At 42.4% G+C, this 17,049-nt stretch overlaps 1 pseudogene; it reads right to left on the reverse strand.

The window, feature by feature from the left end:
- Positions 1-6,577: 6,577 nt before the first annotated feature.
- LOC126022073 (60S ribosomal protein L26-like) lies at positions 6,578-6,991 on the reverse strand (annotated as a pseudogene).
- Between the last annotated feature and the right edge of the window lie 10,058 nt (positions 6,992-17,049).

Genomic DNA, 17,049 nt, shown 5'->3' on the forward strand with positions numbered 1-17,049 from the left:
TAGAGCCCAAAGTAAGCCCCAAGCATTGCCCTTGTGTCTCCCCACAAACAAAACCAAAAGAGAGCATTTAGTAAGGCAGAGTGATATTATAGTGGGCATGGCTCCTGCCTTGTACAAGGTCAACATGAGTTTGATCCCTCCCAACCCATGCAGCTCCCTGAACCTATCAGAAGAGATCCCTGAGTGCAAAGGCAAATCCCTGAGTACTGCTGGGTATGTCTCAACATTCTCTACCACATTCAACTCTTCACATCCAGGCAAAAGAAGTAAGAATTACCAAATCTCCAAGACCTTAACAGATGTCCTGCACAAAGGATCATAAGTCCAATACATGGGAATGAACATGTCCCCTGGAGTTGTTCACAAGCTAGAGTTTAGAGATTCACACCTGGATGTGCTTGTTTCTGTGCTAAGTCACTCCCAGTAATGCTCCAGGAACTGTGAGGCATAAGGGATTGAATTCAGGGCTCTAGCCTGTAAAGCATGTGCTCCAGTCCCTCAAGCTACTTCCCTGGTCCTCAATTAAGTACTGGTGAGACTACACAGACTATGCCACCAACATGTCTAACAACAAAAGGCTGATTAAGTACACAATGGTCCGTTTAACAAGGGAGCAAGTATTCGCTATTAATTAAGAAAGAAAATGGTAGTTCTCTACGAGGTTTCTGGAACAGTTCCTAAAACAAGCAAAAATAGGAAGGTATGAAAAAATAAGTAGTATTCTATCATCTGTGTACACAAAGAAGATACACATATAAGTGTTGTATATATGTGATATATATGTGTGTATTTAAGACATATGCATGTGGGGCTGGAAAGATAGCATGGAGGTAGGGTGTTTGCCTTGCATGCAGAAGGACAGTGGTTCGAATCCTGGCATCCCATATGGTCCCCTGAGCCTGCCAGGAGCAATCTCTGAGCGTAGAGTCAGGAGGAACCCATAAGTACTGCCAGGTGTGACCCAAAAACAAACAAACAAAAAGAAAGAAAGAAAGAAAGAAAGAAAGAAAGAAAGAAAGAAAGAAAGAAAGAAAGAAAGAAAGAAAGAAAGAAAGAAAGAAAGAAAGAAAGAAAGAAAGAAGAAAAGAAAAAATATGCATGTGCATTTGTATATGAAAACATCACTGTAGGAATCAACAGAAGCTTAATAGCATTTGTGTCTAGAAAGAATGCAGAACTGGGAAAGAACTCTATTCTAGATCCGCTAGATGACAAACTAAAACAAGCATCAACAACCTTGCCATTTCTGGAACTTTCTCCCTGGCTTTCAGAATGACTGGGTGGGAGCAGAAATGAGAACACATGTTGCAGGAAAGAGTCCAGATATGAAATAATCAGCACCTCCTCCTTTTCCTAATTAGGCCAGGAGCTGACTTTGCCACAGAAACTCAAAAATTCTTGAAAAATCACAGAGAAAGCTGAATGGAATCAGTGAGGGCAGAGCTATGGGAACAGAAAGTGGCATTCTGTCCCTGCAGGGGTTGAAGTGAACTGAGGTTGATTCCTGCTGTGAACAGCTGCATGCAGGGCAGGAGAATTCCCCACTGCCTGTTAGCTGGAGTCTGTCTGGTCCTGATTTCTCTCCCACATGCAGCTGAGACCCTGTCTTGGCCTCTGGCCCACACCACAGATTACCCAGAATCACAAAGCCCTTCTACAAACTCCTCTAGAACTGGGCCAAAGCTGCCTCACTACTATGGGCACCAAGAGGACTATTTCCAAACTCCAGCTGGTCACAGACCCTGAAGTCTAACTTTCCTGGCTGGGGAGAATGAGGCAGTCTTTAGCCTGGGATGGGGTAAGCTCTCCAGCAGCCCCTGGCTTGTTCACAGTGACATGTACATTCAAGAAAACACCAAGGTGCCTTGGGCCATTATACTGCCAGGTCCAATGACACAGAGACATGCACCCAGAAGCTGTGAGGTCACTGTTTCCATTAAGCCAGAATATTCACCTACAGATTAACCTCTGCTTTATTGATTCAGTTAAGTGTTTGTTTGGTACGTGGGCTTGGGGCTTTTTTTTAATTTTTTGATTTATTCCTTCATTTTTAATATTTTATCAGTATTATGATTAACAGGACTACAATGATGTTGACATTTATGCTTTGGGTATAAGCAAAAATCACTGTGCCTTTGCTACTTCCAAAGTGCCAGAGATGGGGAAAGGGGCAGCTGGAGCAATAGCACAGCATTTAGTTTGCACGTGGCCAATCTGGGTTCAATCCCCAGTATTGAATATGGTCCCCATAGCCTGCCAGGTATAAATTCTGAGTGCTGCTGGGTGTGCCTCCTCCCCCCACCAAAAAAAAAAAAAAAACCAACAAAATACCAAAGACAACCTCCTACCTTTTTTCTTGTATCACTTCTAGGCCCCCTATCCCATTCCTTCTCCATCTCTCTCCGCCCCCTACTTGGGAATCTTAGTTCTGTTGTGAGTCCAAGGGCTTGTTTTTGTTGGACATAGTCCAATTCTCTTGCTTTGTTTCTGTATCCAAAGTGAGGCTGGAAACAGCTCTGCTCCCAAGTTTCAAAAACAGATGATCACTGTCCTCTTTTGCAGGCAAGCCTGTGTTCCTTGGTGTCCCCAGACTGCCTTCTGCACTCGTCACTGTCCCTGGCACACTGTCTCTCCTGCCATAAATATGTGTTTCTGTGTATGTGCACACAGGGTTGCTGGGGCTAGAGGTGAGTGGACACTGGGATCCATGTTGGCAATCAGAACATGAGAGTGTGCTCAGAATGTAGATGCATCTGCTTCCTTTTGTCTCTTTTCCACTAAATAGACCCCCCTGGAGTCTCTGGGCCGCTCCACTAGCGCTGGAGCAGGAACCACTCAGAGAAGAGGAGTCACATACCTAGATGTTTTGCTGGTGTGGTTTGGATTTGCCAGCCGCTGCTTAGAGCTACCAGAGGCCTATTTATAGAAAGTGCTTAGTAAACATTCACTACACAGGACAGACTTTCCCTCTCTCCCTCCTGCCTACAGGTCCTTGTGTTCCATTTAAACATTTTAAAAAATGTACAGAGAAAAATTCTGCAAAACATCACAGTTATATGGACTATGGTCTATGGTTCCCTCTTCGACATTAGTAGGCTGAGAGGAAACGGTGCCTCACTTGCCAACATGAGTAGTTCCTGCATAAGCCTGAGCTTGAGAAGACTGAGTCTTCTCAAAGGGCCGCCTTTGGGCTTGAGGTCTGGGCAAAGGGTTTGGGCTCTGCTTCAGACTTCACGGTTCCTGTTCAGTCTTTGATCCCATAGGACAAGGCACAAAGCAAAAAAAGGTGCTATATGCCCATCAACCCAAGACTTTGCTTATCCAAGTCCATCAGGGCCACCACAGACAAAATCCAGCTTTGTTCACTGATGTGTGTGGGACTCTGGGTCTATCTGGACTGCGGAAAAAATTCTTCAAAAAATGTCTGCAGGCTGCATGCAGGGCAGATCGCTCTGCATTTAATGGTATGCTGAAACTAGAGGATGCTCCATATCCACCTGACATCGATGAAAGAAGTGCACAGAATCCAGAGTCTTTAAATATAAGAATCTGATACCAACAATAGCTAAAGTGTGAAAAAGTTTCACCGGGACCTTGAGAATGACTGGAGTTGGACGGACTGATATGCCTGGAACCCAGAGTCTGTCTTATGCCAATAAACTTCTGGGGTGAGGCCTTTTTGTAATCAGGTCAAGGATTTTTTTTTCCATTTTCCTCATTTTTCTGGACCTATGCAAACAAAGATGATTGCCACTATCACACCTTTACTATATTTTTTTACTCTTATCCTTTAAGGAAAAAAAAATACAACTTACTGAACTTAAAAACAAATAACTGTAGTAGAATGCCTGTCTCGAATACAGGCAGGGGATGGGAAGGGGAGAGGGGATAATGTTACACTGGTGAAGGGGGGTGTTCTGGTTATGATCATGTTACTTAAATTAAAAATATATTTAAAAAATGTCTGCAGGACCAGAGCAATAGTACAGAGAGGGACTCGATTCCCAGCATTCCATATAGTCCCATATATGCCACAAGGAGTAATTCCTGAGTGAAGAGCCAGAGTAACCTCTGAGCACCATTGGGTGTGGCTAAAACAAAGAAAAAAATGTCTGCAATATCCCATGACCAACTTTTAGCCATTTCTTCTCTAGCAAGCATGCCTATGTTTGGGATGTAGTAGGGACCCAAAAAGATAGTACAGGGTGAAAGCACTTATATTTCATGTCACTAACTCCAATTCAACCTCCAGCACTGCATATGGTGTCCTGAATACCATCAAAAGTGATCCCTGAGCACAAAGCTAGGAGTAGCTCTAGGGTATGGCCAGTTATGGCCCAAAACTTGGGGGGAAATAGTAGATACCCAAAACAATTGGGTGGTTTAGAAGCAGTGCTCAGGAGGTCTGAGGTCACTACTAGTGATTACTACCTAATCAAACCAGTGGTTCAAGGCAAGAACAGGATGACGCCATGAAGCTTGTGCCCTGCATTGTCAGGGATTACTGGGGCTCTGTGGGGGGGTGCCAGAGGGCCTCCAAGTTCATGTCCAGTGAGTGAGTGAGATTTGGAGACCCATACAATTCCAGGGACGAAACAGAGTCATGTGCATATAAGGCACACATCCTAAGTGCTATACTATCTCCTATCCTTAAACTTCATAAAAGTTTTTGAATAAAGTGAAAGAAGACTATGGCCTTTTTGATGAACCCTACCAATCTACAGCAGCATCTCATTTCCATCTCAAAGAATGAGTTTTAAAATGTCATGGGGGTATGAGAGTACAGGCAAATAATTTCATACAAACATCTTTCCTTTTGGCCGGAGTGACAGCACAGTGGATCGGACGCTTGTCTTGCATGCTGTTGACCCAGGTTTGATCCTCAGCATCCTATATAGTTCACCAAGCACTGCTAGGAGTGATTAATGAGTGCAGAGCCACATGTAACTGCTTAACATTATCAGGTGTGACCCCAAAAGCAAAGCAAAACAAAACCAACAACATTTGCCTTTTTAGTTCCATGATCTCATTTAATCCTGATGATAACCTAAGTTCATAACATCAAAGATATTACCGTGCTTATTTTACAGAAGAGGAAACCAGGCTCAGAAAAATGGTAACTTCCCCTTTTTAAACTAAACAGAGCTACAATACAAACATTAAAGTTAACCTCCCCCAAGCACAGGAAGTTCTAGTTTCTGTTTTCCAGAACAGAAAATGAAATGCTACACTAGCATAGCCACTACCACATGATCATCTTCCTGCCTGCATCACAGTCTGGCTCAGGTTTCCACACAAAGAAACTACTGCCCTGGAAGGCAGGCACAAGGAAATTCACATGCCAATCACATCTGTGCCACATGAATAAGAGACTGAGCCTTGCTAAGTTTTCAGCTTGGCATCAGTATAGGGAGGACAGCTAAACTCACGTCAAAGAGCTAATTAGACTAGCACTTTGCAAACTTCCCCCCGCCCCACTGTAGCCCTCTTCTGAACTGGTTCCCTCCCTGTGCTTGATCCCTTCTAACCAATTGGCTTTGTAGACTTATACCTAAGGTCTCTCATTTACACAATTTTCAACTGTGTTCCCATTGGAATATTCTGAGGTGCCACAGAGGGCTACTTGGCCCCCAACAGAGAAATGCTGACTTAGAATATTAAATAAGAACTTCATACAAAGCTGGGCATGCAGTGACCAAGTATTGAATGGCAGTTGTCATAATTATTAGGATAAACAAAGAGGAAGAAAGGTCATGTGAGACCACAAGTGGGTGGGATAACACAAACTAGTGCACAGTCACTGTCCCTCTCAATCTCAGGTGGAATTCCCAATTGAGTGTATCTAGCAGCACAAGCACAAACCGTGCAAAAGAAGGATTAAGTCTGTGGTTGAGATCTCCATATTTTTTGTTTGTTTGTTTGTGGGCCACACTCGTTGACGCTCAGGGATTACTCCTGGCTATGTGCTCAGAAATCGCTCCTGGCTTGGGGGGGACCATATGGGACGCCAGGGGATCAAACTGTGGTCCATCCTAGGCTAGTACTTGCAAGGCAGACGCCTTACCTCTAGCGCCACTGCTCCAGCCCCTTGAGATCTCCATATTTTTAAGTAGCATATGTGTACAGGAATATCCAAGTAAGCAAACACATGCAGGCATACTGGGAAAACACTTTCACTCTCGAAGGCAAATGTCACAATGAGTGACTAATAGTTGTGAAGCTGACGGTGCAAAACCAACAGCTCAATGGCTTTGTCTTCACCTCAAATAACCCTGTAAGTGATAGACTGATTTTCTCTGACACAATTGAGACTGACACTAGGGAAATTTCATCACCTCAAAGGGGATGAAATTTTATTGCCAGCACACAATAAAAAGTTGATCCATTTTCTTTAAGTCTAAAAGTGACTTCTAACCCTCAACTACAGTCCGCTCTTGTATCTATATGCTGAAAGCTTTTGCAATCTGTTTTGCAGCCTGAAACTTCAGACCCAGAAGACATGGAGAGGCAACAGGCATTATCTATCTTTTCTATACATATATATATAGTTTTTAATCAAGTTGTATATAAGATAACTTTATTCCTGTGGCTTCTCAATTGTACCCTCCTTCTATTTGCCCTTTTCCTTTCCTACTTCGTGAGATCTGGCTTTGCAGTCAAGGATCCTTTTGTGGTCTTTGTCCAGGGCTTTGTCTCACTGGGGTGAATGTCCTCATGGACCGGTGTGCCATTTGATTTCTCTCACTGGGCTCCTTTAATGTAGATGCCATATTTCTTCCTGTAAACCTGGACTACTTTGACAGTCCGCAAACCTGGTTCTTTTGGATGGGCAGAGATCTCATATTAGACTTCTAGCTCAGCTCTTTGGAAAGAGAAGATACAATTTTTCTGCAAATGTGAAATGTCTTTTATGGTTCTTGCTCCTGTCAGAAATAACAAAAAGATTGAACTTTATTTTGTCTGTTACTACTTCAGAGATGGCCGCAGAAGAGATCTATTAACTATCTTTTTTTTTTTTTTTTTTTTTTAAATAAGAGTGAGAGAGAGTATAGGGAGCCAGATTCTCCCTCACAGTCTTGGCATAAGCACAGCCATCTTGTAGCAAACTGCCATTTTCTTTTTTTTTTTTAATTTTATTTAAACACCTTTATTACATACATGATTGTGTTTGGGTTTCAGCCATGTAAAGAACACCACCCATCACTAGTGCAACAATCCCATCACCAATGTCCCAAATCTCCCTCCTCCCCATCCAACCCCTGCCTGTACTCTAAACAGGCTCTCCATTTCCCTCATACATTCTCATTATTAGGACAGTTCAAAATGTAGTTATTTCTCTAACTAAACTCATCACTCTTTGTGGTGAGCTTCCTGAGGTGAGCTGGAACTTCCAGCTCTTTTCTCTTTTGTGTCTGAAAATTATTATTGCAAAAATGTCTTTCATTTTTCTTAAAACCCATAGATGAGTGATACCATTCTGCGTTTTTCTCTCTCTCTCTGACTTATTTCACTCAGCATAATAGATTCCGTGTACATCCATGTATAGGAAAATTTCATGACTTCATTTCTCCTGACAGCTGCATAATATTCCATTGTGTATATGTACCACAGTTTCTTTAGCCATTCATCTGTTGAAGGGCATCTTGGTTGTTTCCAGAGTCTTGCTATGGTAAATAGTGCTGCAATGAATATAGGTGTAAGGAAGGGATTTTTGTATTGTATTTTTGTGTTCCTAGGGTATATTCCTAGGAGTGGTATAGCTGGATCGTATGGGAGCTCGATTTCCAGTTTTTGGAGGAATCGCCATATTGCTTTCCATAAAGGTCGAACTAGATGGCATTCCCACCAGCAGTGGATAAGAGTTCTCTCTTTCCACATCCCCGCCAACACTGTTTATTCTCATTCTTTGTGATGTGTGCCATTCTCTGGGGTGTGAGGTGGTATCTCATCGTTGTTTTGATTTGCATCTCCCTGATGATTAGTGATGTGGAGCATTTTTTCATGTGTCTTTTGGCCATTTGTATTTCTTCTTTGTCAAAGTGTCTGTCCATTTCTTCTCCCCATTTTTTGATGGGATTAGATGTTTTTTTCTTGTAAAGTTCTGTCAGTGCCTTGTATATTTTGGAGATTAGCCCCTTATCTGATGGGTATTGGGCGAATAGTTTCTCCCACTCAGTGGGGGGCTCTTGTATCCTGGGCACTATTTCCTTTGAGATGCAGAAGCTTCTCAGCTTAATATATTCCCATCTGTTAATTTCTGCTTTCACTTGCTTGGAGAGTGCAGTTTTCTCCTTGAAGATGCCTGTAGTCTCAATGTCCTGGAGTGTTTTGCCTATGTGTTGTTCTATATATCTTATGGTTTTGGGTTTGATATCGAGGTCTTTAATCCATTTGGATTTTACCTTCATACATGATGTTAGCTGGGGGTCTAAGTTCAATTTTTTTGCAAGTGGCTATCCAGTTGTGCCAACACCACTTGTTGAAGAGGCTTTCCCTGCTCCATTTAGGATTTCCTGCTCCTTTATCAAAAATTAGGTGATTGTATGTCTGGGGAACATTTTCTGAGTATTCAAGCCTATTCCACTGATCTGAGGGCCTGTCCTTATTCCAATACCATGCTGTTTTGATAACTATTGCTTTGTAGTAAAGTTTAAAGTTGGGGAAAGTAATTCCTCCCATATTCTTTTTCCCAATGATTGCTTTAGCTATTCGAGGGTGTTTATTGTTCCAAACGAATTTCAAAAGTGCCTGATCCACTTCTTTGAAGAATGTCATGGGTATCTTTAGAGGGAGAGCATTACATCTGTATAATGCCTTGGGGAGTATTGCCATTTTGATGATGTTAATCCTGCCAATCCATGAGCAGGGTATGCGGCAAACTGCCATTTTCTAACAGACCTGTCCTTTAGTTGAATTGTGTACATGCCAACTGGCCATGAGTTGACGCAGATCAAAAGAACCATAAGGTCACACTCTTCTGTCTCAGGAAACTCAGACCTATAGATAGAGCATTTGGTGTGATAATAGGATGTTCCTCAGGAAACTTGTATTAAATTAACAGGCACATGCCAAACCTTTTGAACTGAATGATGACAAATGTATGCTTGACAAATGTTTGCATTGTCCCCTCTTCCCTTTGTGTAAAAACTATATAAGTCACGGCATTTCAAAAATAAATCGACACTATAATAAGAATCCTTGGTGGTCCCCTTTTTCCCACCCATTTCCTTTTCAGGTGCAGACCCTTTCCACTACCACGAATAAACTGAAGCTGTTGGCCAGCACAGTTGGCGTCCGACGTGCGGCGTGGAAAACGGCTCTCCACCGGACACCGAAAGTACCCTAGGGTCCTCTCCAGAAGGCTTGGAGAAGGTAAGGTCTCACATAATTTTCATTGTGTCCGATAAGAATGGGTCAAGAATTGTCTAAAGAGGCACAGTTTATAGCTGGCGTCAAGCAAACTCTCAGGGAAAAAGGTATAAGAGTTAAAAAGAAAAATCTCTTGGAATTCTTTCTCTTTATTCATAAGAAATGTCCTTGGTTCACCATTGGTGGTCCCGGGAAAACAGCCCAGATTAGTAGCCAAGCGTGGCAAAAAGTGGGCCACAAAATTAATCTCCTCCTTGCAGAAGAGGGTCTTCATGATGACAATATTTCTAACATTCTCTCCTCTTACTGGAGCCTCATTCGTGACATCATTGAAGCCGCAGAAACTGATCCTATACACAAACATCTCCTTTCGGTTGCTCTCCACCACTTCTCTCCATCTGCCCCTCCCTGTCCTGCTCCTTAGTCGCTCCTGTCAAGTCTCCCCATTTTCAGAACTCTCTTCACTCCCTCCTCCAAAAAGGTTCTATCCTGTCCTCTCCGATTTTCCTCCGCCCAATGAACCCCTCAATCTGGGTGATGCAGCCACTTTGGAGGATGAGGCGACCCGCTACTGTCACTCCCACCGGCAGCCGAGCTCCCTTGCTTCTGCTCCTCCACCATCGCTTTCACCTCCCTTGCTTCTGCTCCTCCGCTGCTTTCTTATTCCAAAACCCTCCCCCTACTAGCCTTCTGGGACTCATGCTGCCACTATGGCTGCTTGGAGGGACGTCCCCTTTAAGGGATTCCCCTTAACACTTCGTTTCCTGCCCAGCAGCACCAACGTGGCGATTCTGTCCCTGGTTCCTCTGATATTAATATTTACTGGATCCAAGCGCTCACTAACATCCGACCCCCTCTTTCACTCATAACTGAGGGCCAAGAATTCTTAGGGCTTCTAGATACTGGTGCAGACACAACCTGCATGTCCCCTGCTACCTGGCCCTCCTCTTGGCCTCTAGCCCCCACCTGGGACATCATTATCGGTGTTGCCCGTCCCAAAAAGGTTATGCAGAGAGCCAAGATCTTAACTTGGGAAGACTCTGACGGCGATATTGGCACATTTCAACCTTACATCATTTCTGACCTCCTATTAATTTCTGGGGCAGAGATATTCTTGAACAAATGAATGTCTACCTTGTTAAGTGCAAAAATAAAGCGGTCCTCCAGCAGATGTTTAATCAGGGTTATGTCCCCGGCAAAGGTCTTGGTATATCTGGACAGGGTATGACCAAGGCACTAAATCCCACACCCAAATTTGATCAAGACGGATTGGGCTTTAAGCCCCAGCCTTTTCCCTAATGGCCATGGTTCTTCCTGCACCCCCAACTCCCACAGCAGATAAGATCACTTGGCTTGACAACAAGCCTGTTTGGGTGAATCAGTGGCCACTAACCTCGGAGAAGTTAGAAGCAGCCTCACTGCTTGTGCAGGAGCAGCTGGCCGCTGAACATCTCCAACTCTCTACTTCTCCTTGGAATACCCCTATTTTTGTCATCAAAAAACGCTCTGGTAAATGGAGGCTCTTACATGATCTCCAAGCTATCAATTCCACCATGGCTCCAATGGGTGCCCTCCAACCAGGATTGCCTTCTCCAGTAGCTATTCCCTCTCATTTTGTAAAACTTGTTATCGACCTTAAGGACTGCTTTTCTCCATTCCTTTTCACCCAGATGACCGCGAGCGCTTCACTTTCAGCCTCTCGGTTACTAATTGTGCAGGTCCTTCTCCCCGATATCAGTGGATAGATATCAGGAAGAATGAATTTAATGAAACAAAACAAAACCCTCTCAACAATTCTTTTTCCTTTTTGATATTTATTCATGGAAAAAATTCTGGAGAAAAACTTCTGAAAAATAGGTTTAGAAAATACTTCATTTTATTTGATGTTCTAATCATAGAAAAAATAGATTAAGGTACCCCTATTCAGGGGTACATTTAGAGTTCAGCAATAATCAAGTCACAATTTATTTTGTTTTACCTGTATTCTAATTATATTCTTTCCTCTGTATGAGTTTTATGGTGTACAGAGACTGTACCCAGTGGTGCTGGAGAGACTCCATCTGGATGCAGTCCAAACAGTTGAGTCCTAGGCCTATGTTAGGTGGCATTTTCGAGGCAGGGATACAGCCAATACTGGTCAATACCGGTGAGTGAGGGGGCATCATGTGGTCTCAAGGACTGAATTCTGGATCTTTGACATGGCTTATGCATGAACTATTTCTATATTTTTTTGGCACCAACCCCAGCTACCATATTATCCATTTATAAATATTTCCATATGTTTTACTAGTAGACAAAAATTCTTTAAAAACATGCTTGGGAGCCAGAGTGGGAGCTTGCCTTGCCTTGCCTTGCCTATAGCCAACTCTGATTCAATCTCTGGCAACCCACATCACTTCCCTGAGCCTATCAGCAGTGATCCCTGAGTAAAGAGCCAGGACTAAACCCCAAGCAACTCCAGGTGTGGACAAAATAAACAAACAAACAAAGCATGAATAAAAACAGTGTTTATAATGTCTAAAAATATCAACAATGCCACCAAGTTTCTCAAGCTCCTAAATCCAACATTTTCACAATATCATATTTCATATGTCTAGAGATAGAGACTTTATGGCCTCTATCATATTGTATGTCACTACTATTGCTGAAATAATGACTTATTACTGAACAAAAGTCTGGTTGATTGTCATGTCCACTTACTGACACAAACTACCCATCTAAAAAGTATATACTACTACTACTACTACAAAGAAGTGTTTGCTCTATTCTCTAGTCTTCTGTAGACTCAATAGAATCAGTTCCTCAACTACTATCTAGCTAGCATGTAAGGTCTCTGAGCCTTTATCATCCTATTCTGAGTGATAACCACTGGAGATTTTGTTGTGACTTTAAGAATATGTTCTTGAGATCTAGAAAGATGGTTCATAGGGTAAGACACTTGCCTTGCATGTGGCAGGTCATGGTTTGATCTCCAGAATCATTTAGATTGATCCTTGAGCACAGAGCCAGGAGTAAGCCCTGTATGACACCCAAAACAAAAAGACTTTACCATTGATGCAGTTACTCAGTAACTACAGGATGGATTTCCTCAACTGTTTTTTTTTTAATGACAGCAGTAAATTCTATCTCTTTTGGATAACCCTGCCTCAAACTTCAACAATCAGATCTCAGTACCTATTGGGATGCTCACCCTAACTCTGCTCTTGACCATTTGTGCTGTTCCCTGAACCTGTATGGCCCCCTCCCCTCCATGCTCTGTGTTTGCTGTGGATGGCAGATTCATAGTGATGCCTAGACAAAGGCTGCTTGTCCCACTCCCCCCAGCTCATCCCAAAGCCTTAGAAGCTGCTCATGCTGGTTCTTGTCTGTATCCCTCCTGGAAAGCACCACACTCCAGATGTGGCTAGATTGGCCCAGAGTGCAGGGAGGGCTCATTCCTTCCCAGCTCCATGTGGTGCTTCTTGTCCAACAGACTGGGGGCATTACCAAGTAAGCCTGTGGGTTGGTTGGCCACCAACAGTCTTCTGTGGGCCTCTCTCCAGCTCAGAAGTGACTGTCAGTCTGTGAGGTCTAAGCAGAGATATTCTGGGCTAGGCCCAGCTCCATCAGATGAAACAGCCAGATGTGTTGTTGAGCAGGTTCTGAGTCAGGGACCACCAAAACGCTGCTATAAAGGCTCTGGGTGCAGTATACACCCATATTAACTGGAAAGCTTCAGAAACTACCCATGCTGTGTTCCAGCTCTAGAGATCATGGTTTAATCAGAGCAATACTGGGATAGTATTTAAACAACAAACAAATGAACAAACAATAACTTCAAAAGCAAACTCAAAGTTATGAGAACAAAATGATGACCACCACAGCAGAAAAGGGAAATGGAGTGGCAGGCAGTTGGTGGCATTCATAATGCAGTACAGTCAGATTTCTATTTATAATGTTGTATATAAATTATAAGCTTTAAGAGACAATTCTTTTTTTTTTTTTTTTTGGTTTTTGGGCCACACCCAGTAACACTCAGGGGTTACTCCTGGCTATGTGCTCAGAAGTTGCTCCTGCTTGGGGGACCATATGGGACACCGGGGGATTAAACCGAGGTTCGTCCAAGGTTAGCGCAGGCAAGGCAGGCACCTTACCTTTAGCGCCACCGCCCAGCCCAAAGAGACAATTCTTTAAGAGACAATTTTTATTTTGAAAAATAGTAAAGCTTCTAAAGTGGTCTAGAGAGATAGTACAGGGGGTAAGGTTTGCATGCAGCCAGTTATATTCTTGGCCTTTATCCTGGTACATTCCCCACGTAACACAATCCCTTTGCCTCATTGGAGAGCTTAGTGTAGCCCAGAGAGTTGGCTTTCCCTCAGTCCTCAGAAAAGACTGGAATCCAACTTGAACCTCTACCTTATTCCTTCCAGCCCTTGAAGTACCTCCTGTTGCAGTATTATTTTCTTCACCTTGAAGAAACTGTCCATAATGGTCCTCAAATTATGGCCCGCGGGCCACATATTGTATTTATTTCCATTTTGTTTCTTCACTTCTAAATAAGATATATGCAGTGTGCATAGAAATTTGTTCATAATTTTTGTTTTTACTATAATCTGGCCCCCAACAGTCTGAAGGACAGTGAACTGGCCCCCTGTTTAAAAAGTTTGAGGACCCCTACTAGAGCTTGGACATTTTAAAACCCAGCCATCTGTCACTCCCTTGAATACATCTCCCTCTGGTTGTTGACCTCTATGCACTTTTCCACCCCATTGTTTTACTCTCAGACTCCATCTAAGGTCAGTCTAATTTACTCCCAAGTTTTTTGATGCTATATGACCATTACAGAATCAGTTACCGTATTTTTCAGTCTATAAGACACACCTGACCACCTGACCTTAGACACCCATAGTTTTTAGATGCTTTCCTCCTCTGCTCTCAGGCTTCAACTCCAGGCAGCATTCACTCCATAAGACACACTTTTGGGTGGGGGGAGTACATATTATGGTACAAAAAATGTGTTAAGTTTTTTTGCCTCCCAAATATTTGTGGTCACAAATTTTTTCTCTTTTCTTAATTTGCAATGAAAGGGGGGTTTCTAATTACAAATACTTATGGGACACCTATCATTTGAGTTAACTGATTTATTCAATTAAAATATCATTTTTAGCTAAATAATATTTGAAAATATCATTTCCCTCCCAGGAATGTTTTTGAGGACCAGAATCACACTCCATACCTCTTATGTATTGTGAACAAAGGGTACATCTTAAACCTCTTCTGTATTTAGGGTTGCTGTCTGTTTCACTCTGCCATATTTGTACATGAGAGTGAAGTTAGTGGAGATATTTTGAGGAAATATAATTTCATAAATAAAAAGAAACAAGACAACCCACTTTTTCCTTTGGACAGCATCATGTTAGTACTTGATGTCTGGGCTCTCTGCAGCCATCTTGTTCCTTATGTAGGAAGCCACAAAGCACAGGGTAGAGTTAGGATAGTCACAGAGAAGGCGAGCAGAAGCCAACATGACATGCTGAGCCCGGACACTGCCCAGTTCCTTCTGTGGAAGGCGCAGATTTCCTGTTCCTTAAGTCAAAGAGCAGTCTTTTTTTTTTTTTAATTTAAAAAAATTTAGGGGGCCTGAGCAATAGCACAGCAGGGAAGGTATTTGCCTTGCATGTGGCTGACCCAAGTTCTATTCCCAGCATCCCATATGTTTCTTTATGCCCACTAGGAGTGATTCCTGAGAAGAGGCTGGAGTAACTTCTGAGTGCCACCAAGTGTGGCCCAACACCCTCCCCCCCAAATTTTAGGTCTTTTTGTTTGTTTGGGCGCTATGTTCTCAGCTCAGCTCATTGCTGGGGTTTACTCCTAGGGTTCTCAAGAGTCATTTCTGGTGGTGCTTAGAGAACTATAAGGTGCTAGTAATCTGATCCCAGGGCTCCTACATGCCAAGTATATGTTCCCATCCTTTGAGTCATTTTCCTGGTATTCCCCCACCCCACCTTCAGTGCTTAGCCAACTCTTAGATGTTCAGGGAAAAAAAATCATTGCTCCGGTTCACAATATGAACCATAAATTCATGAAAATTAGAACACTGTCCATGGTATATACCTAGCTTCTCCTATTATATAACATATGTTTCAAAAACAAAAAAACAAAAAACACCAATGAGGAAATAATATTGCATCTTATATTCTATAATAGAAAACGAAGCCATTAAGCAGTTTTAGTTTTTCTGAAAAATCAAGTTGTTTTTTGTTTGTTTGTTTGTTTGTTGTTAATTTAGGATCAGAGCAATACTACAGGGGTTAAGGCACTTGTCTTAATGCTGCCAGCCCAGATTCAATCCCTAGAACCACATATGGTTCCCCCAACACCACCAAGAATGATTTCTGAGTGGAGAGCTAAGAGTAAGCTCTGCGCACCTCTGGTTGCAACCCAATAAACTAAAAGAAAGGGAGAAGGAGAGAGGAAAGAGAGAGAAAAAATTCAGTTTTTCTCCTCTTGCTGGAAGCCTTTCCTTCCCTGGCTGGCCTGAATGAAGAGATGCTTATGCAAATGCACAACCACTCCTCACTGCTAAGTATTAGGCACAGTTCCAACTGGCCACCCCGAGTGAACACAATTAAAAGTTAAACATCAATTAAAATTCGCAAAACCCATTTAGTTCTCTGTAAACACACTAAATAACTGTACACATTTGGGGCACAAATTAATCTAAATTGTTTTCACTCTTTAGTTATCAGACAGACTGGGGCCTCGTTTAAGACCCCGTTCCCTGCTCATTTGTCTTACACTAAGAAGGCAAGGAAAAAAATCAGCCCAGGATAAAAGTTGAGCACACACTGAAATAATGCACCCCACCAAGTGTAGAGCAGGTCATGGGCAGAGATGTCAACCCTGAAGGCTTTTCAGGAGTATGGGTTACTCAGAAGGCAAGACCACCCAAGGATCTAGTTACAAGAACCCTACTGATAGATCCATGTGATATTCATTAGACTTAAAATTCTAAATTTTAACATGACAAAAACATGTCCCATGTCTCCCATCTCCTCTCATTTTAGTAAGTTCCATCCAATTGTATAAGTATCACCCTTGACTTCTTTTTTTATTAAATAATTTTTTATTATTTATGTAGTTGGGTTTCATTTATAAAAAAGAACACCTCCCTTCATCAGTGCAACCTTCCCACCACCAATGCCCCCATCTTACTCCTCCCCCACTTCCTGTCTGTATTTGAGACAGGTATTCTATTTCTCTCACTCACTACCACTATCATGATAGTTGTCAGTGTAGTTATTTCTCTAACTGGATTCACCACTCTTTGTGGTAAGCTTCATATCATAGGCCGGTCCTTCCAGATCTCATCTCTTTGTCTTTGGGTGTTATTACAATAATATCTTTTGGTTTTTTTTTGTTGTTGTTGTTGTTTTTAAGTCTCACAGATGAGTAGACTATTATGTGTCTATCTCTCTCCCTTAAATCTCATCTGGGTTGTTTCCAGATTCTGGTTATTGTAAATAGTGCTGCAATGAATATAGGTGTGCAGAAGGCATTTTTATGTTGTGTTTTCATGTTCCTAGTGTATATCCATAGAAGTGGTATAGCTGGATCACATGGGAACTCAATTTTCAGTTTTTTGAGAAATCTCTATATATTCCAAGGAATATGGAGATTCTTGTCTTCTTTCTTTGCCAA

The sequence above is a fragment of the Suncus etruscus genome, chromosome 11 (genome assembly GCF_024139225.1).
Source record: "Suncus etruscus isolate mSunEtr1 chromosome 11, mSunEtr1.pri.cur, whole genome shotgun sequence".
NCBI lineage: Eukaryota > Metazoa > Chordata > Mammalia > Eulipotyphla > Soricidae > Suncus > Suncus etruscus.